At 42.3% G+C, this 21973-nt stretch overlaps 1 protein-coding gene across 1 annotated transcript in view; it reads left to right on the top strand.

Moving 5' to 3' along the window:
• The first annotated feature begins 689 nt into the window (after nucleotides 1-689).
• ERBIN (erbb2 interacting protein) overlaps nucleotides 690-21973 on the top strand; it is a 277776-nt gene continuing 256492 nt past the window's right edge. Inside the window, exon 1 of the mRNA XM_082263628.1 lies at nucleotides 690-800. The gene's annotated coding sequence lies outside the window, so the exon portion shown is untranslated. The remainder of the gene's footprint in view (nucleotides 801-21973) is intronic.

Here is a 21973-nt window from a genome sequence, read left to right as displayed (position 1 = left end):
CATCTAATCCTACATACACATCCAAACAAATAAAAAAAAAAATGGAAAGGTTTTAATTGGAATTTGTGACTGGTTTGCTTTAAAAATACTTAATTTACTGAAATATTAAAAAAAAAACAGAAAAAAGTTTTACAATATTTTTTTGCAGTAAAGTATAAACAACTTCTGTTTAAGTTTTTTGGTGTATTCTGTAAAGCTGGCAATTTCTAGTTAATTTTTAACATTTTTGAGCCACCGGAACAGCAAATATGATTGCAAGATCTTACCAGAAACTAGGCAATCTGCCACCTGCGAGTTTCTTGAGATTAGGCCAGAGTCGGGGTTGTCTGTTCAGTGCATAAAATATGGATATTTTGATGAAATGATCGTGGATGCTCATGTTTGTAATGGAAGAACTGATGTGGGGCTGCCATTGCTGATCTCTGTACCTGCAAATGCTGTTTGTAAACCTGACATCCTACTCCCTTGCTTCAATAATTCCGTGTCCGAGTCAGTGACCAGAAACCAGACTGCAGTTAAGGACATTGTTTGTGGGCTGCATACTTGCCAAGCAACTAGAATTTTCAGAAAGACTTCAGTGCAAGGCACTTTTGTTTTTTTTTTTGTTACATAAGATTTTTTAAATTCCTGTTTGTATCGACTTTTGGAGTGGGCAGTCTATTAACCTGAATATTTATGTTTCATCAATTAGGTCCTTGGATCAGCACTTGGTTTGTCAATGGATGTCTGAATTTCTGAAATAGATTTTTGCTGTCCGGCTGACAAGCAGAGAAGAAGCCAGGAAAGGGACGTGTTATCGGGTAAGTGACAGGCCCATGCCAGACAAGGTAGTTTGTTTCCTCATTTATGATTTATGGTCATGTGACCATTTTTGGGCTGTGCTAGTGAGTTAATGATGCTGATATAGGTTTAACCACTTCCCGCAAACTGATGTACCTGTACGTTAGCTTGAAGAAGTGGTTGTACCAGTTTTTTAGAGCCGGCGGTCAGGTTTCTGATGATAACAATCGATGCGGCTCAGCAGCCAATCGGCCGTTATCCAAGCGAACAGGATTGGATGTCCCCTCCCGCCGCTCTGCCCGGGTCTCTCTTATCTCTCCGCACGTCCGCCCGCTGGTTAGATTTCCAAAGGAAGTTGGCTTCGATTGGGTCTCCGATCAAGTAACCCGGAAGCAACGTTGCAACGTCACAACATCCCTTGCGGTTTACTCGGCTGCCAATGGCGCAATTTAAAAAAACTAAAACTGACAGTATTCAAACATGACGATTTTGGCGTTTTGAATACTTTGAAGTGCTGTGGAGGGGTCTGTTAGACCCCAGATCCCTCCATAAAGAGTACCCATCTTTGCCTTTTACTGTCACAAGGGATGTTTACATTCCTTGTGACAGCAATAAAAGTGATCAGATTTTTGTTTTTCGTTTTAAGGAACAGTGTTTAACCACTTACCGCCCGCCCGCCGTCATATGACGGCGGGACGGTGCGGCTATTATCCTGGGCGGACGTCATATGACGTCCGCCCATTCAAGCACGGCAGGCGCGCGATCGCGGGCGCGCCGCCGTGCACTGCCGGTGTCGGTGTGTCCCCGGGACACAGCCGGTCACCGGCAGGGGGGAAACAGCCAATAGGCATGGCTGTTTCCCACGTGATCGGCTGTGTTCCAATGACACAGCCGATCACAATGGAGGCGGCCGGGAGGTGACCGCGCATGCGCGATCGGGAGCGCGCAGCGCGGTCATGTCGGTGGCACTGTGTTCCGTAGGAACACAGCTGTCACCGGCGGTAGTAAACAGTCACTGACAGTGACTGTTTACTATGTGATCGGCTGTGAATCCATTCACAGCCGATCACAAAATGTAAACACAGAGCAGTAACTGACTGTTACTAGCTCTTCTCTCCTCATACAGCTTCCAGTGTGAGGGGAGAAGAGCTAGAAATAGTGAGTTACTGCTCTGTACACATGTAAAAAGTAAAATCACACTAAAATCACACAAATAAATGTCCCCACACAGTCCCCAGCCCCCCCAATGTCACCTGTCACCCAACAGTCACCTCATCAGTGCCCAGAAATTGACACCCATAACGTTCACATGTGAGCGCAGCGATCGCGGGCAGAATCACCGCGATTCTGCCCGCGATCCGGAAATCATTGCAAATTGCGGGACGCCTGTGCGTTGCCCGTGATTTGCAATAGCACCCCAAACGCTGTGCGATGTTGCCGCCATTTCCGCCTGCCGAATCGCAGTAACATCGCGCAAACATCGCATGACGCCCAAAAAAGTACAAGAGTTTCTTTGGGGCGTCATGCGTTGTTTGCGTGATGTTACCGCGATTCGGCAGGCGGAAATCGCAGCAACATCGCACAGCGGGCAACGCACAGGCGTCCCGCCATTTGCAATGATTTCTGGATCGCTACGCTCACATGTGAATGTAGCCTAAAGTTCACCGGTCACCAGAGACTGCCATCAGTACCGCCGTGCACCATCGCCCGTCACCTGTCACCCATCAGTGACCATCGCCCGTCACCTGTCACCCCATCAATCACCGTCACCTGTCACCCCATCAGTCACCGTCATCTGTCACCCCATCAGTCATCGTAACCTGTCACCCCATCAGTCACCGTCACCTGTCACCCCATCAGTCACCGTCACCTGTCACCCCATCAGTCACCGTCATCTGTCACCCTATCAATCATCGTCACTTGACACCCCATCAGTGATCGTCACTTGTCACCCCATCAATCATCGTCACATGTCACCCGGTCAGTGATTGTCATCTGTCACCTCATCAATCATCGTCACCTGTCACCTCATCAATCATCGTCACCTGTCACCTCATCAGTCATCGTCACCTGTCACCCCATCAGTCATCATCACCTGTCACCCCATCCGTCATCGTCACCTGTCACCCCATCAGTCATCGTCACCTGTCACCCCATCAGTCATCGTCACCTGTTTGCCATATACATGCAATCACTTACTGACCGCCTAACGACTATATGCGTCGGCCATTAAAAGCTAAATACTGGGGTTATGGCAGCAGATAGCCCCCATAACCCCGGTATTTTTTTAAACGGCGGGCGGTCGGCTTTCAGATAAGGGTGGTCCCAGTGGCGGATTCACCGCGGAATTACCCTTACGGTGCAGGGGAAGAGGTGCCCCCCCCCCCCTCCTGCCACGTCCCAGACGTTTTCCCAGCTTACCGGACCCGCCGGCAGCGGGGAAAACTATCCGGTCCCGGATCCTCAGAGACAGGAAGTCGAGTGAGGGCAAGATGGCCCTCACTCAACTCTATGGTCTTGGAGGACCGGAGCTACGTCAAAAGACGTTGCCTAGCAACCGGTTTAAAGGGCCGCTTTTTTTTTTTTGCTTTTTTTTTTTCCTCTTTCAACAATTTTTTTTTTTTTTTTTCTTTTTTAGTGTAGTTGTGAGGTGTGAGGTCTTTTTGACCCCAGATCTCACAATAAAGAGGACCTGTCATGCCTATTTCTATTACAAGGGATGTTTACATTCCTTGTAATAGGAATAAAAATGATCAAAACATTTTTTTTTTTTAAACTGTGTAAAAATAAAAAAATAATAAATAAAATAAATAGGGAAAAAAAAAAAAAAAAAAAATTAAAGCGCCCTGTCCCCGTTAGCTCGCGCGCAGAAGCAAACGCATACGCAAGTCCCGCCCACATATGTAAACGGTGTTCAAACCATACATGTGAGGTATCGCCGCGATCGTTAGAGCGAGAGCAATAATTTAAGCCCTAGACCTCTTCTGTAACTCTAAGCTAGTAACCTGCAGAAATTTTTAAAATGTTGCCTATGGGGATTTTTAAGTACCAATGTTTGGCGCCATTCTGTGAGCATGCGCAATTTTGAAGCATGACATGTTGGGTATCTAATTACTCGGCGTAACATTATCGTTCACATTATGGAAAAAAAATTTGCTAAATTTACTGGTTTCTTATTTTTTAGATCAAAAAAGTGATTTTTTTTCAAAAAAATCGCATTTGGAAGACTGCTGCGCAAATATGGTGTGATAAAAAATATTGCAACGATCTCCATTTTATTCTCTAGGGTCTCTGCTAAAAAAAAATATATAATGTTTGGGGGTTCCAAGTAGTTTTCTAGCAAAAAAATGATTTTAGCTTGTAAACACCAAGTGTCAAAAATAGGCCAAGTCTTAAAGTGGATAAATGGACAACTTTGTGTAAAGCGCTACTTGGATGTTAGGCCTATGTATGTGGCCAGGCTGTGAAAAAGTGTTACACATGTGGTATCGCCATACTCAGGAGGAATAGCAGAATGTATTTTGGGGTGCAATTTTTGCTATGTACATGCTATGTGTTAGAAATATTGCATAAATGGACAGCTTTGTGTAAAAAAAAATGTGTTTTCATTTTCTTTCCACATTTTCCAAAAACTTGTGGAAAAAAATGACATATTCAAAAGACTCATTATGCCTCAAAAATTATACGTTGGGGTGTTTGCTTTCCAAAATGGGGTCATTTTATAGGGGTTTCCATTGTCCTGGTGCTCCAGGGCCTTCAAAAGTACGATAGGTTGTCAGGAAATTATATGTGAAATTTGTGCTCCTAGAATGCCGGACGGTGCTGGTTGGATGTTAGGCCTCTGTATGTGGCCAGGCTGTGAAAAAGTCTCACACATGTGGTATCGCCATACTCAGAAGGAGTAGTAGAATGTGTTTTGGGGTGTAGTTGCAAGTATACATGTGCTGTGTGAGAGAAATAACCTGTTAATACGGCAATTTGTAAAAAAAAATAAAATAAAAAAAAAAAATCTTCATTTTGCAAAGCATTGTGGGAAAAAATTACAACTTCAAAAAACTCACCATGCCCCTTATTAAATACCTTGGAATGTCTACTTTCCAAAAAGGGGTCATTTGGGGGGTATTTGTACTTTCCTGACTTTTTAGTGTCTCAAGAAATGAGATAGGCCTTCAGTACATCAGGTGTGATCAAGTGTGATCAATTTTCAATGATTCGCACCATAGCTTGTGGACTCTATAACTTTCACAAAGACCAAATAATATACACTTACTTGGGTTATTTTTACCAAAGATAAGTAGCAGTATAAATTTTGGCCAAAATTTGTGAAGAAAAATTACTAATTTGCAAAATTTTATGACAGAAACAAAGAAAAATGCGTTTTTTCACAATATTTTCAGTCTTTTTTTATTTATAGCACAAAAAATAAAAAACCCAGTAGTGATTAAATACCATCAAAAGAAAGCTCTATTTGTGTGAAAAAAAGGACACAATTTTTGAATGGGTACAGTGTTGCATGACTGAGTAATTCTCAGTCAAAGTGTGAGAGCGCTGAAAGCTGAAAATCGGTCTGGGCAGGAAGGGGGTGAAAGTGCACTGTAGGTAAGTGGTTAAAAATAAAATAAGGGGAAAGCCCCCGTCCACGTGTGCTCGCACACCAAAGAAAACGCTTATGTAAGTCGCGCCCTCAAATGTAAACGGTGTTCAAATCACACATGTTAGGTATCGCTGCGATTGTCAGAGCGAGAGCAATAATTCTAGCAAAAGCCCAGTTCTCCAGGAACCCAAACCCCTCCTTCCTACACCAGTTCCTCAGCCACTCGTTCAGTTCCCTAAGCTCCTGCTGCCTCTCTGGTGTGGCTCGAGGTAGATGGGAAGGGCAGAGATCAAGAAAGGGACGGGAGTGGAACAAATCGTATTTTTACAAATTGATCATACCTTTGCTTTACCCCCTTTTCCTCATAAAAGGAGATCCATTTTCCTGCTGTGAGATATTGAGTAAGCAAAATAATTTTTTAAACCGCTACAAACATCAACAAAAATCACCTTTTGATAGTAGAGTGGAGAAGGGTTATGACTACCTCAAACTTATATTGAAAGCCCTGTCACCTCCTGTTCACACTAAAAGAGATGTATAAGGTTTATTTAAAAAAAAAATCTCTACTGCTACGCTGCAGCATCAGTCCCAGGTCGGTTCTAAGCCTGAGAACTGAGCTATAATCAGTTCTCTGTCTGCTTGGAGCGCAGAGCAGTCATGGTCAGTTACTGCTCTGCTCCTTCTGCACTCACTGGAGTGTCAGGCTGGAGAGGAGTCGGGTGCAGCTGGCTCCGGCTCTCAGCGGCGCTGAGTTCCAGAGCCAGCTGTCAATTAGCCAACAGGGAGGATCCCAACAATATTGTCTTTATCCTTCCAGATAAATGTAATATTTTATAACCTGTGCTAGGATAAATAACTCTGAATTGTGATATCAACTTATGTAAAACAAACTAGAAAATAAACCTAAAATTATTATAATAGACTGCTGCTTTGGTAAGGTTCTGAACCCTCAAAATTGCAAACAAAGCACTGCCTAATAAATACTACCATGCATAAATTACAAAACACCTGCAAAGGAATAGTTCATATCCACATGTAGCTTCCAGAAATGAACAAAAGCCCAGTCTCTTAGTAGTGTTGTATGCCATCTTGTCTTGCCCTCACTCGACTTCTTGCCTGAGGGGACAGCAGACTGGATCGTTTTCCCCGCTTACCGGACCCATCGGTAGCGGGAAAAACGATCCGGTAAGGGGCGGCACCTCTTCCGCTGCTCATAAGGGTGATCCCGCGGTGACTCTTCGCTGGGACCACCCTTATGTTAAAGCTGACCGCCCACCGTTTAAAAAATACCGGGGTTTTGGCCGGGGTTTTGGCAGCTATCTATCGGTGTTTAACAAAGTACTGACGTAAATACATTGTGGGCTTTCCAGAAATGGTTAAAGTGCAACATTTTTTCAGTACGTTGCTCCCCTCCAGTGTCCCCACTCACCCACCAATGCTTGTGGACTCTTGCGTGTGAGATAAGTCATATGCACTTGATACTCAGTTCTGGTGTTGCTGGGGCCTGTGCTCCTGAGTATCATGCACTTATGACTCTTATCTCATATGTACACAACCGTTGGTGCGTTAGTGGTGACACTGGAGGGGAGCACCGCACTGAAAAGATTTTGCACTTCAGTTAAAGCAGGGATCCTCAAACTACGGCCCTCCAGCTGTTGCGGAACTATACATCCCATGAGACATTGTAAAACTCTGACATTCACAGACATGACTAAGCATGATGAGAATTGTAGTTCCTAAACAACTGGAGGGCCATAGTTTGAAGACTCCTGAGTTAAAGGAATAGCACACAGCAACACAAAGAGACTGCACTTTTGTTGATTTCTGGAACATGCATGTGGATATTGACTATATTTTGCATATGTTTAAATGGATCCACCCAGATCCTGGAGTTCACTAACAGTGATCAATGGCCCCTCCATAAGGCCTTCTCTTTTAAAGCTGAACCAATAATTATCTGTATTGCATACTTACATTGATCCTCCTTGACACAAAGTATGCATATCTCATACCCTTCCACCCCCTCCTATCCTCCTAATCCAACCAATCAGTCCAGGGAATTCTATAAAAGGTGGCAGTTCTGAACAAGCGACCCCCCCCTCCCTGACTTCAGTGTGCAGGTGGGAACCCACTTGCACAGAACCTGAGCAGGACCTGGAAGATCGTGGCTATCTCTGCAGTAGCGCCAACTACTACAGTGATTTCCAGCTTCCCCAGAGACCCTTCAGGTGTGAGATTTGCATATTGTACATTGTGCCAAGCTGGACCATTCTAAGTGCACAATACAGATAATTCCTGGAGTTCAGCTTTAAAAGTGATACTAAAGTCTCATATTTTTGCTTTAAAAATAACAAACATGTTATACTTACCTGTGCAATGGAGCCCCGAATCTCCTTTTCTTGGCCCCTCCCTCCTGTCGAGTGCCCCCATAGCAAGCAGCTTGCTATGGGGGCACCTGAGCCGAGTCGCAGCACTGTATATGCATTTGGACATAAAGCCGCAGTTCGGCCCTGCCCCCTCTCCCTCCTGATTGGTTAACTGACTTTGACAGCAGTAGTAGCCAATGGTGCCGCTGCTGTGTCTCAGCCAATCAGGAGGGGGGAGTCCTGAACGGCCAAGGCACTTGTGCACATCGCTGGATCGAGATGGGGCTCAGGTAAGTATTAAAGGGGTTGCTGCACACAGAAGGATTTTTTATCTTAATGCATACAATGCATAGGGATAAAAAAACCTTGTGCCTTTAGAACCACTTGAAAGCTTTTGATGCAGTAGTCTTAACCCCCCCCCCCCCCCCCAGGTAAATTCTCTGTGTCATGGCATAGGTTTTGAATGTTCCTGCATCTGTGCACACTGCTCTGCTTTTTACAGCAGGAGAGCCCTGAACTCCATAATAAAGACTTGGCTCCAGTGGTTGGGAGCTTTCAGCACCTTGCAGTGTGAAAGCTCTTCTGTCAGTCAGCATTATGTAATGGATGTGATGGGTAAAGATGCAGATATGAGTGACTGGCAGGTATTGGATTGCTGATTGTGATGCTGTTCAGAGTAAAATATTGAAAACATTGATTGCTTTTGTTTAGTGATCCCATCTTACATTACTATCTTTTAACTTACGGTAGGCTAAAATTCTCCATTACAAGAATGCATGTGTTCTTTACAGTGTTTTGATAGGAATCCTCTAAACCAGTTATGTTACCAGCAGCTCTCTTTTGATCATCAAAATCATAATACAGTAGATTATTAAGAAATCAATTATAGCATTGTGTTATCATGCTGCAAAGTGGATAACTTCTTGAATTTTGCATTCCAGTAGTCTGTAAACCTATCATTTTTTTTATTTGTGTCCCAAATTATTTCTGGATGGTTTATATTTAGTATCAATGAAAAGCACAGATGTTCTGTAACCTACTTATGGAGCGTAATTGATTACAGTTTCTGAGCAGTGTCGTTTATTTCAGTTTTTTTGTAGCATGCACATCATGTAAATTTTTTTTTTTTTTAAAGTGGTTGCACTGTTAGTCCTTTAAGAATGCATGGGAATGGCGTTCCTGTACTTTTTCCACAGCAGGAACACCATTCCTGTTAGCAGCCGCATCCTTCAAGACTGTCACTGGCCTTTGTATGCGAACTGTCTTTGGCATCTGTGTGTGTGAGAAGAACCGAGCCGCTCAGCCGGCACTAGAGGAAGCTGACCTGATGCTTCCTGTGTAGCGCTGGCTTCTGCCACTGGCGGAGTGATTCCAAATGTACTCCGCCTGTGATAGGAGAGATACAGGAAGCATCGGCTCTACTCAACTGCAGCCGCATGCTTCCTCCAGTGCCGATCCTGCGGCGTACCTGCCAGCAGTACCTGCCAGCAGTACCCCCCAATAGTACCAGCCCTGGAGGACAGCCAGAAGCAGCCATCAACCATACCCGCCTATGGGGACAGCAGCAGGCAGCGATTCCTGCAGGAATCCTAAGGAAGAAGTGAAGATTGAGGTCAGTTGAGTTACAGGTAAACCGCAGTGCAACCGTGTGAAAGCAGCTTTAGGCCCCTTTCACACGATCGGTCCGATCAGGTCCGCCTGCCTGTTTTTCAGGTGGACCCAATTGGACCCTCCACTCTCTTTTATAGAGTGTCAGATGTAAACGGACTTGTCCGTTTACACCTGGCTATCCCCAATCCGATCCACTTAAAAAAACATAAGGGAATCTGTCCCCATCTGTCGGAGGGCAGATCGGATCGGAGGGCCCATAGAGTAGAGCGGGTGGTGTCCGTGTCTTCTCTGCATATGCTGAGTGGACATGGACCTGTCATCTGCCTTCTCTGCTCATTGTGGCCCACGACCGGTTACCAATGGGCACCCCTGCTGTAACAGGGCATGAGTCCCGAATGAAGAGGTGCACTTTAGCAGCCTTCCCCCTTATTTTCGCCGCGGTGTGTGGTGGAGGGAAGGAGTCCCGGGTGGAGAATTGTGCAGTACTGTAGCAAGAGACTAACGGGGAAATCCTAAAGATCTTCCATGAAGTTGATAAGTGTTAAGACCGCTGCCAATGTAGGGGCTGGCCTTAACACTTTCATCACTGTGGTTGGCAGGTCTCACTATTCTTCCCTACCTCCAATGCACTGAGAGCATGGCATCAATAATAGGGTTTTACTGCGTAAACTGGCACCAAAACTAGGGGTTATTACTGTGTAAACCGGCACCAATACTAGACTTTATTACTGCGTAAACTGGCACCAATTTTAGGGGTTATTACTGTGTAAACTGGCACCAAAACTAGGGGTTAATACTGCGTAAACTGGTACCAAAACTAGGGGTTATTACTGCGTAAGCTGGCACCAATACCAGACATTATTACTGCAGAAACTGGCACCAATACTAGACTTTATTACTGTGTAAAATGGCATCAATACTAGGCTTTATTCCTGCGTAAACTGGCACCAATACTAGGATTTATTACTGCGTAAACTGGCACCAATGCTAGGATTTATTACTGCGTAAACTGGAACCAATACTAGGCTTTATTACTGCGTAAACTGGCACAATACTAGGGCCTATTACTGCATAAACTGTTTGCTGAAATTGTTTAAGCTTTAAAATAATGCTTTTGAGAGTTTTCCTCTTTCTGAAGCAATACCTGGGGAAGAAAGGAAAACCATTGAAAGTTTGTCTTTTAAGTATTCGGTTTGTACAATAAAAAGGTATCTTTGCATACTGCATTAAGTATTTTGCAAACTTATTTATATATATATATATATATATGTGTGTGTGTGTGTATATGTATGTATGTATGTATATATATATATATATATATATATATAATATATATGTGTATATATGTGTGTGTATGTGTATATATATATATATATATATATAGTGTTTTTTCAGTGAGTGCTCCCCCCCCCAGTTTGAACTGTGGTATCTTATGTGCCCCCCTATATATTGTTCCTAGAGTCGCCACTGTGTGAGAGGTGCTACACCAGCAGCCGCCAACACAGCTCGCAATACTAAGTGCTGCACACTGAGGCTGAGCAGAGGCTCAAAGTAGAGCCTCTGCAAGGGATAAAGACATAGCTGCAGTAGACTGCCAGTAGTCCACCTTTAGCTTCCCCAAAACGATTCACAGCAGCTCCATGCAGCTCACTGTGGGGGAAGTGACGCCATGGATCAAAATGCAGCGGGAGCCACGCCGAGCTGCTCTGTGAAGTGCAAGGAACAGGCAGTCTACTACATTACACACACCCCGTCCAACTTGTTAGTGAGGCTCTCAAGCAGCAGGTACAGCCAGGGGAAGAAAGCATCAAATTAATTTGGGAAACTTAAATGTATTAATTTTAATTAAAATATTTATTGTAAATGCCATAAACTAAAATGAATGATTCACAAAAAAAAAAAGAAAAAGAAAGTGATTTGCAAAAAGCGGTGTTCAAGATGCATGCAGACCACAAAACCTATATATCTGAGTAATGGACAATAATACTACATTATTAAGACATTATTTGATTACCACTTTGGTTTCAAAGGTTTTTGCCATCTTTTAGATTTACTGCAGAACCCAATATGTGTTTCACCCTTTCCACCCTCTCTTTTAGTACATTTTTTTAAAATTGTTTTTGTTTGTACAGAAATGAGCAAACGAAAGGGCAGCATTATAGATTTCTTCTCAAAGGCTTCCAGTAAAAAATGACATACTGAGTCTGCAAGTTTCTCATGTCAGTATGAGCCTCCGCTTCAGCAGGATGACCCAGTGTCCTCTGTAAAAACTACACCAGTCAGTAACTCAGCTGTAGTTCATATGTTACTGAAGATACAGCTGTTGTTAGTGAGAGAATTATTCTACCAGAATGTTGGGACCAGAATCAGTGGCTAGAATTTAAAAACAAAGTACTGTTTGTAGAAAATGGTCTTTTAGGATGCTGTGTGTGTGGTGAGGTTAAACACCTTGGAATGTCTGTTTCACAGGGTGTTTTAAATCTTTTGAAATCAAAAGAAATTTTGAATCAAAAGAATGGAGCACTGGTATGATTACTCCATATGACCAAACAAAAAAAAGATATGTTGACCTCGCTGTAAAAAAAATCCATATACATAAGATTTCAGAAGAACTTGTAAAGGCGGGAAAATTTCAAGCTATCTAGAAAGGAGATTTTGCAATTCAACAGCAGAAGCATAAGTTTGCGTTCACCACTAAAGTATTTCACACTACCTACTTTTGTGCAAAAGAAAATTGTCCTTCCACAGACTTCTGAGATCTTATCAGCTTGCAAGTTGCAAATGTTGCAGACTTAGGATGTATTCTCCATAGTGAGTATACAGCTGCACAAATAATAGATTGATGAATCTACTACAGTTTCTTCACATTCAGACCCCGTTCACACTGGGGCGACGCTACTTGCCGGGGCGACCTCACAGGTCGCGGTGTGCAGCTCGCACCGCGACCTCGGAGCGGCCGGCACGGACTTCATATCATTGAAGTCAATGCAGGTCGCTCCTGGTCGCCCCAAAGAAGCTCCGGACCCTTTTTCTAAGTCGGAGCCACTTGTGTCACTCCTATTAGAACGGGTCCACAGCTACTCTATGGCAGGCGACCTGTCAGGCGACCAGGTCACCTGACAGGTCGCCCCAGTGTGAACGGAGTCTCAGTGTTAATTGTTTATATTCGTGCCTCTGTTAATGGAAAAGACCCAGTCACTTTCTTTCTTGATTTGCCTAAAGCAGATGCACAGTCTGAAGTCACTCCTCTAGCTTGTCTTTCTAAACATGGGTTCAGTAATGACTTTCTTGCTAAAAACTTGATTGGGGTTTGTAGTGATGGTGCAAGTTTAATGTTTGGAAGAAAATCAGGTGTTCTGGAATGACTTGGTAAAAAAAGAAAACACAGCTTGTGAAATGGCACTGCTTGTGTCATACGCTTGAATTGTGCATTTCAGATACAATTGATTCTATTCCTGGTCTACATCATGTAACATCATTTTTTGAGAAGTTGTATGCTGTGTATCAGTCACCAAAAAAACCTGTCGGAGCTCTCTGAATGAAAGAATTAGAAGTAGAAGAATTAGAAGTAGAAATTCTTAAAATTTGGAAAAGTTTTTTCCAGTTAGATGGGTTGCTTCAAGCCAGAGAGCTATACGAGCAGTTTGGGAGTCATATCCGGCACTGCACAGTCATTTCCTGCAAGCAATCCTAAATTCAGCTCATAAGAGTAAGCAGAAATCTCTATTTAGTGGCCTTAACATGGTCCTGACGTCAGAAAATGATTTGTTAAACCTTGCTGGGGTTGCAGATGCTGTTCAGGAAATGGGACTGTTATCTGATGCCCATCTGAAGCCCTTCAAAGAGATGACATCACACTACCACGACTTCCACTACCAGCTGATTAATCGGTCAGTTTGTGCAATCGAAAAAATGAAAGACATGCCTGGCAAACATCTGAAAGAAGTCATGGAATCTTTGGATAAAGGGAATTTCAAAGGTGTGACCATCAATACAGACCAAGGCCAAGTGAGGATAAATCCCCCTCAATTTTATCAAAGTTTGGTGGATAATTTACGCTGCAGGCTTTATGCTTTAACTGCGAGCAACAGACCTGCAGCTTCATCACACTCAGGTGAATTTGAAATTCTTTTCTCTGAAATTGACATCCTGAATTCCCAACCCTGGCCAATCGATGTGTACAGTCCTTGGTTTGAAGGTGAGATAAAGACTGAAGCAGCTGTGCAAGAGATTCAGTCACAACAATGCATCCATGATCTGTGAAGGTTTAGGAGATTTCATTGATAATGGTGGTTCAGAGGTTCCTGAAAATCTGAAACCAGTTTTGACAGCAGTTACCAGTCTTCCAGTGACATCCAGTGATTGTGAGAGGGGCTTCAGTACAATGAATTTGGTGATGTCACCCATTAAGAGTGGGCTTGGCATTGAATGCCTGTCTTCTCTTTTGTTTGTCAGTCTCATTGGCCCTCCTGTGCATTTATGGGATCCTTTACCACATGTCTCAAAATGGCTGACCACACATCGCAGTGCAGATGATACTATCTCGAAAATTTGATCATCTTGAACAGCAAGGGTAACGTTATTCCTGTTTGTAGGATATTTTCTAATGGACTGTTACATTTTTTTTTTTTTATACACTCTTTGTTTTAGAAATTCTCGAGGTAACCATTATCGCACATTGTGGTGTTTTTTTTTTTTTTTTGTTAGTACAGCATACAGGTTGAATTATTTTGTTGCTACATCTGTTCTAAATGTATTTGTTTAAAGCGGAGTTCCACCCTAAAATAAAACTTACCTCCATCTTCATGCCCGGGTCACCTGAAAAACAAATGGATAATCGCAATTTTTTTTTTTTTTTTTACTTGCCTGGTTTAGAAGAAAATATACTTACCTAACTTCCTCTTCCTCCCCTCGGCGGCCACGGCGATTCGTCACTTCCTGGCTTTGCAATGATTCCTGGGAGCTGAACGTCATCGCTCCCAGGAATCAATGTGCCTGCACCGGCCCCGACGTCCGTTCCGGTGCAGGCGCCGTCATACCTTGCTAAACAGCTTCTGGGCATGCCCAGAAGCTGTGGCACCGGACGTGACGGCGGGGCCGGTGCAGTGCATCGTGGGACCGAAGAAGACGGAAGAGGACACAGAAGAGGATCGCGCTGGCTTCAAGCTGCCCACACCTGAGATGGCAGCGCTGGACAATACATTTTCAAGGTAAATATTTCTTCTAAAAGGTTAGTGCAACCCGGGACAGATCAGAGGCTATCCATTGTGGAATGTACTAGCCCTGACTATCCCGGGGGTATTTTTATTAAAAAAAACGTTCCCAGGGTGGAACTCCGCTTTAATGTATGTGAATTTTGGAGGTATCCTTGTAAACTGGCACTTTACAAATAAAGGTGTACTTTATTTGTTAAAAAAGGAGTATGTATTATATACAGTATCTCACAAAAGTGAGTACACCCCTCACATTTATGTAGATATTTTATTATATATTTTCATGTGACAATACTGAAGAAATGACACTTTGCTACAATGTAAAGTAGTGAGTGTACAGCTTGTATAACAGTGTAAATTTGCTGTCCCCTCAAAATAACTCAACACACAGCTGTACACTCACTACTTTACATTGCAGCAAAGTGTAATTTCTTCAGTGTTGTCACATGAAAAGATATAATAAAATATTTACAAAAATGTGAGGGATGTACTCACTTTTGTGAGATGCTGTATATATACACACATACACTTTTTTTATTTTTGAGGTGGGTGGTCTTGGGTGATTTCGCACACTTTTTTTTTTCCCAGGACTTAACCCCCTGAGTGGTTGTAAGCCTCATACATGAAATATGAATATGACCCCAGTGGTTGTCAATCAAAGTCAGTTAGCCAATGAGGAGAGAGAGAGGGTGAGGCCGAACGGCAGCTCCGTGTTTAAATGGACACACTGAGCTGAAGCTCGGCTCGCGTGCCCCATAACAAGCTGCTTGCTGTGGGGGCACTCAATAGAAGGGAGGGGACAGGGGCAGCAACAAGGGACCTGAGAAGAGGAGGAACCGGGTTGCTCTGTGCAAAAACCAACTGCACAGAGGAGGGAAGTATAACCGGTTTATTTTTTTTAAAACGAGACTTTTCAATCACTTTAACCTCGGACAAAAAAAAAAAACCTGGAAGCTGATTGGTTTCATTGTGTCATTTCTGTCTGCTGCTCCGTTCATCTACTATCAGCATTAATCACTTCTGACAAGTTTTCCTGACACCAAAAGAAAAAAGTGACTGGGGAGGGATCTCAGCACACAGCCTGTGATTGACAGCCTTGGTTCTGTTCCTGTGTGCTGTGTGAAGGAAAGTGTGTCCCTTCTCTCCAATCGGCTCTCAGAGCTCCCCTAACTGAGCTCTGCAGTGTGTAAATTCAGCTTCTCACCCCTTGCTGTATGACAGCTCAGACAAGCTTTATAAATTCTGCACTTTGAAGGGATGTGGAGAGGAGAATACTGCAGATTAACAGGTACACCTTATGTAGGAGGTTTTGTTTCATCTCTGTGTATAACCTGAGGCCAGTCACTTCACTAGGTATGTGAGGGATTACAACCACTTTAAAGTAAATGTGAAGTAGGTTTAAAGTGTAGTGTTAGTAATCATCGGTGCCTTTTTGCCAGATTGTTGTACAGAATGTCTGGGTAACCATAAACCATGCATTTAAAGCCTATGTCCAGCCAAAACCTTTTTATTTTTCGTTTTTGATAAGGTAGGAAAGACTTAAAATGTCTAATGGGCTTTCTCTGCTATTAAGAGCTCCATTCATTCACATTTGAGCATTGACTTATGTAAACGCAGGAGATATTTTATGGGACGTACTGTATAAACATACTTTTTATGCTTCCCGGATCTAGTTCTCCTGTGTTTAAATGTACTTGGCATTACGTGCACTTACATGTTTAATGTGCATCTGCGTTGATCTATGCTGATTATTGTTCTTTATTCTAAAGAATTTATGTAGCACCAACAAAACGGAGGGAGACCTATCAGTGCAACTTCATGGTGTGATTGTTATTTGTTTATATGCATTTAGAAATGTCCTATAAACTAATATGGTATTACCAGTATGAATGTGGCCTAAGAGATTTAAGCTGGCTATACAAGAATCAATTTCTGGCCAATTACTGTGAATTGCTGAAATTCAAGCCATGGGTTGTCCTGCGGGCACCACCCAGCTCAACAAGCCTTGAGAAATCAGAGGAGCTGAAGGTAACCAAGTCGGCTGAACAGTGACTGCAGCCAATCCGCTTTACCCTCACCTACTCTCATTCATCAGAGAGGAATTTAGGGAAAGTCTGCAATTGCTACACAAAGAGGAATAAAATGCTGATGGGGCTTTCAGACTTTTCTTACTCCATTTCTGTTTTTGTTGCTGTTGCAGATATTCCCTCACTTCTTCTTTGGTATTGGGGGGATTTCTTTAACAAAGCCTCAGATGGAAGCTTTGTTGGCTATTAATCCTGCCTTAAAAGTGAAGTAAATAATAAATTACGACATCCACTGTAATTCATGCTTAAAAACGTGAAAGTTAAAATCCCACACACAAAATGCATAAATGAGTTAAGCAGGCCTTTAACTCCAGAAATGTCCGTGTATTGTTTCCACCATCCAAAAAAGGGGACACCACATGCAACTGAGGGTAAGACCACACTTACTAGCTCACTAGCTGTCAATGCAGTAAGTCACCCTTTGGGCATTCAAAATCTCAGCTTCCAGTCTATGGACATCCAGCTCCATCCATCCATCCACCCACCTGGGGTCCTCTGACTGTAGCAGAAGCAGCCCACCACTGGGGCAGATTTGGAAAAGCTACTAGATTGAAATGAAGCACGCACGCAAGGAGCCAAATAACAAAATGGGCCAGATATAGTGTAGTCATTTATTACTGATGCATAAGAATAACATAAAAACGATAAACACCTAGATGCCAAGAAGTAAAAACATATAGAGCAGTGCACTTATTCAGGTGGCTGCTTATTCCAAAACCAAAAGGGACGTCTGACGCCTTTCATGCCAACTCACGTCTTCAGGGGACAGTAGTAAGCCACCATAAAAATTGAGACCCTTTTACATATCCTGTATAATCAACTAACAGTCCCTAGAGGGCCAACAGGAAGTGACCAGTGCCATTTTGTTGAATTCTTGCGTTCACCGCCATTTTTCCTGAGTCTGTATTACTACATAGAAAGCCAGAGACTGAAGGAAACTGCGGGAGCAGGCTGCAATCTATAATGGCTTCCTGAGGACGTTGTGCAATGATGGATTTTCTGTGATTTCATGATACACCATATGGGAAATACTGAGAGTGGTGGATATTTCCTTGGTGCATTCAGAGCCAGTAGAGGAGATTTAAATTGACAGTATACTATGATCAATACTATGATACTAAATTGATCACTATACTATGCTAATGATATAGCGAGTGTGTTATCTATGTGGTGAAGGGAAGAGCACACAGAGTTTGTGGATTTTCAGCATGAAGAGCTATATTGTAGGATATTATAAAGTTTCTTTGGACACTTTTTTTAATGAAAGCTTTTTGAATCCATTTTACATTTTTTTTCCCCCCTCTTTATGAGGGGAACTGCATTATTTGATGGACACTAAAGGGATAGAAGTACTAAGTACATGTTGCTGTGGACACATTTATTTTGTTGTGTTTTATAGTGTTAATTTTATTAGGCTTCTTTCACTATATTATGGTACAGGCATACCCCACTTTTAAGTACACAATGGGAACAGTTAGAATCACGCCCGTAGGACACACTTAACCCCTCCCTCTCCAATACAGTTAACCCCTTCCCTGCCAGTGTCATTTTTACAGTAACAGTGCATATGTATAGCACTGATTACTGCAGTAATGTTACTGGTAACCCCAAAAGTGTCAAAAATGTCAGTCAAGGGTCCGATCTGTCGGCCGCAACGTCGCAGTCCCGCAAAAAAAATCGCAGATCGCCGCCATTACTCGTTTAAAAAAAAAAACCCACCAAAAATGACAATCTTTCCCTTTGTTAGTAAACACGATAACTTTTGCGCAAACCAATCAAAATACGCTTTTTTGCGTTTTTATTTATTTATTTTTCAAACATGTAGCATAAAACAAATTGGCCGAAAATGTTAAATTTGATTTTTAAATTTTTTTGGGGAATTTCATATAAAAAAAATGTGAAAAATATTGTTTTTTGCAAAATTTACGCTCTTTTTTTGTTTATAGCGCATGATCAAAAAATCACACAGGTGATCAAATACCACCAAAAGGAAGCTCTTTTTTTGGGAAAAAAAGGGCGTCAAATTCGTTTAGGTACAGCGTTGCACGACCGCGCAATTGTCCGTTAAAGTCATGCAGTAAAAAATCGCAAAAAACCCCCTGGTCAGGAAGGGGGTAAAATCTTCCGGGGCTTAAGTGGTTAATTCTAATATATGTGTATCTGTTTTCTTCTCTTGTACATCTGTAAGATTCAGTCTTTCTCCAAAGTGCATTCAATTAAATATACTGTTGTTTTTAGGGGTTGTAGGGGAAATCTCGGCCTGTATTGCCCTTCACAAATCTGAAAGCACATTATTCTAAATAAATATTACATGAAGATTTCTAATCCCTGCCTTGTCTGGAAATGATTATTTCAGCGTGTTAAACGTGAATGGTCTTCTAGCTAGCCGGTTCACTTCCCCAGGTTAGCTGGATCTCAGAAGCCTGTCAAATGTCTAGCAAAGCATATCTGATGAAGATGTGTCCTGAAACCGAGGCCTGCTGAATTTTTTACACCTGCGAAGACTCTTCTGTTAACTCCTAAGGCTTTTCCAGTAATGTTCTGCGCTGATTGTTAAGTTTCTGCATTTCAAAGTAATTCATTCCAGTCCTTTGGCCTTTATCTGGGGAAGAGCTGCACAGCTTACAGCACATAGCAGATCTATCTTCTGGAGTGGATGGAAATGGGTAATGAACAGGAGCTTATTCAGAGCAGTGCTCTATTGAAATCACACGGTAAAAACCTTTTTGCCGGTCTCTTACGGCACATTCCAGTGTAATGAAATCGCCATTTAATGAGCTCTATGTATAACTTAAGAAAATGGGGGAAAAAAAAACACTTAAAAGTTTTGTTAGTAGAAATGGCAATGAAACCACAAAATAAACTGTAATCTATTTACAGAATGGGCAGCATTGCTTTCATGATCCAAATGATGATTGGCAGGTCCTGGCCATGAATCATTGTCCAGGACCTGCTGACAGACTCCCTCTGTGTACAATCACAGTGGGTGTTGGCGGGGGGGGAAGGTAAGTGGGTGGACTTAACTCAGGAACAGGTAGCTCTGTACCAGTACATCGCTTTGTCTGTACGGGTCGCATGCCCGCAGTATATTGAGGGCAGTCCGCAAGTGGTTATGTAAAATCTTTATCCCAGAAAGGAAAAAAAAATTTCTGTAACTGCTTCAGTGTACAGTGTTAGCTGAAGTTAGACTTCAATTAGTGTATCTAAATCTGCTAGTACATTTAACATCTAATGATTGGTAGGCTGCTATGTATTACATTTTTGGTTTAGGATTTATTACCGCTTTAAGCAGTGTCCTGGCTTCTTATGCAGTTAGTTGTCTTTTATCCATTGCATGTTGGACTCAAATCTTTTGAGAAAAAAACAGCAAGCAGTACTCCTCCTTAGTTAATAGCTTGTGATTGCACACTCTGTCCTCCTTTGTCTCCAATTCTATATTTTTGTGCTGTGAATTGATTGAAATTCCCATTCGGCTTGGCTGTTCCTTGGGAACTGGTACAAGTTGTTATTGCCTAGTAGATTAAGAACAGAAATTGGAATCATTGATGGGATTGGTTGGTGTTTTCCTGAATCTGTAGTGTCTGCAATGCTGATTTTGTGCATTCATCATCCTTCTATCTCTAGATTATCAGTACTCCTTACAAGGATTCGGCTAGGAACTATGAACGGGCAACGGTGACACAAGACAGCTTGTGGATCTGAGGTGACTCCTAACACCTGTTGCTATAAATTTGGATTTATCTATTTCTTTACAAGTTTCAGTTTAAAGCGCAAGCTGAATGATTTTTCAACTTTATTGCTTAGCAAAACCATATTAAACAGGAGCTGTGATACATTATTGGGACAGATTTACTGTAAGTGGACAGCTAGATTCATCAATTCCCCCTTTTTGTACTTAAAAGTATAGTACTTTGTGAATACAAAACATGTTGTTGACCAATTCTTTATATGCAACTGTTTTAAGTTCAATTCTGTCACAAGTACAGTAATAAAACTGATGCTGATGCTTGGAAGATTATTGTAGTTGGCTGTTTAACCACTTGCCGACCAGCTGCTGTACTGTACTAGTGCGGCAGGTCCAGCTCTGTCCCGCGAAGCGACGTACCTATACGTTGTTTCGCGGGACCGCTAGTGGGGGTGCGCACATGCGCCGATTGGCTACAGGGGGAGCCAATCAGTGGGTCCGGTGGCCGCAATGTCCGCCGGGCACCTTTTGATGTCCGCTGGGAACCCGAGATCGCTCCCAGTGGAGACAGAATGGCGGTCTGCCATTGTAAACACGGCAGACCGCTGCTCTGTCCTTAATAAACACGGGGATCCTGTGTTCCTCTTAGGAACACAGGTCTCTGTGTTCATCCAGCAAGTCCCCCCCCCCTCTCCACAGCTAGAAAGCACTCCCTAGGGACACATTTAAACCCTTTGATCGCTCTTTGTGTTAACCCATTCCCTGCCAGTGTCAATATTACAGTAACGGTGCATATTTTTAGCACTGATTACTGTAGTAATGTCACTGGTCTCCCCAAAAGTGTCAAAAATGTCAGTTGTCTTATCTGTCCCACTAAAAATCGCTAATAGCCTCCATTACTAGAAAAAAAAAAAAAAATAAATAAAAAAAATAAAATAAAATTACATAAATCTTTCCCCTAGTTTTATAACTTTTGCGCAAACCAATTAATATAGGCTTATTGGGATTTTTTTTTTACCAAAAAATATGTAGCAGAATACAAATTGGCCTAAAATGATGAAAAGATTCGATTTTTTTAATTTTTGTTGGGAATGTTTTATAGCAGAAAGTAAAAAATCTCTATATATATATATATATATATATATATATATATATATATATATATATATATATATATATATATAAAAATTTTCCCCAGACCTGTCTTTTTTTTTTGTTTATAGCACAGAAAAAATAAATAAAATCGTAGAGGTGATAAATATCACCAAAAGAAAGCTCTATTTGTGGGGAAAAAAGGAGATCCATTTTATTAGGGTACAGCGTCGCACGACTGCGCAATTGTCAGGCTATGTTCACATCTTGGCATTGCTATTATAGGCGTTTTTTCAGGCGTTTTTATGGGCGTTTTTGCAGGCGTTTTAACAGGCATTTTTTGTGCAGGCGTTTTTAGATTGAATAGAGACCAATGGAAAACGCCTGTAATCTGCCCAAAAAGAAGCTCATGTACTTTTTTGAGCGTTGAGCGTTTTGCTCACGGCGTCAAAACGCTCAGATGTGAACAGGGGCCATTGAAATGAATAGGATTTGTCTTGTTGGGCATTTTGAGAGCTGATCCTAGAGCAGAAAAACGCCCCCAA

This window comes from Pelophylax lessonae (assembly GCF_965119305.1).
Source record: "Pelophylax lessonae genome assembly, chromosome: 1".
In the NCBI taxonomy this organism is placed as follows: Eukaryota; Metazoa; Chordata; class Amphibia; order Anura; family Ranidae; genus Pelophylax; species Pelophylax lessonae.
The sequence above is the reverse complement of the archived record's forward strand: the minus strand, read 5'-3'. Positions and strand labels throughout refer to the sequence as shown.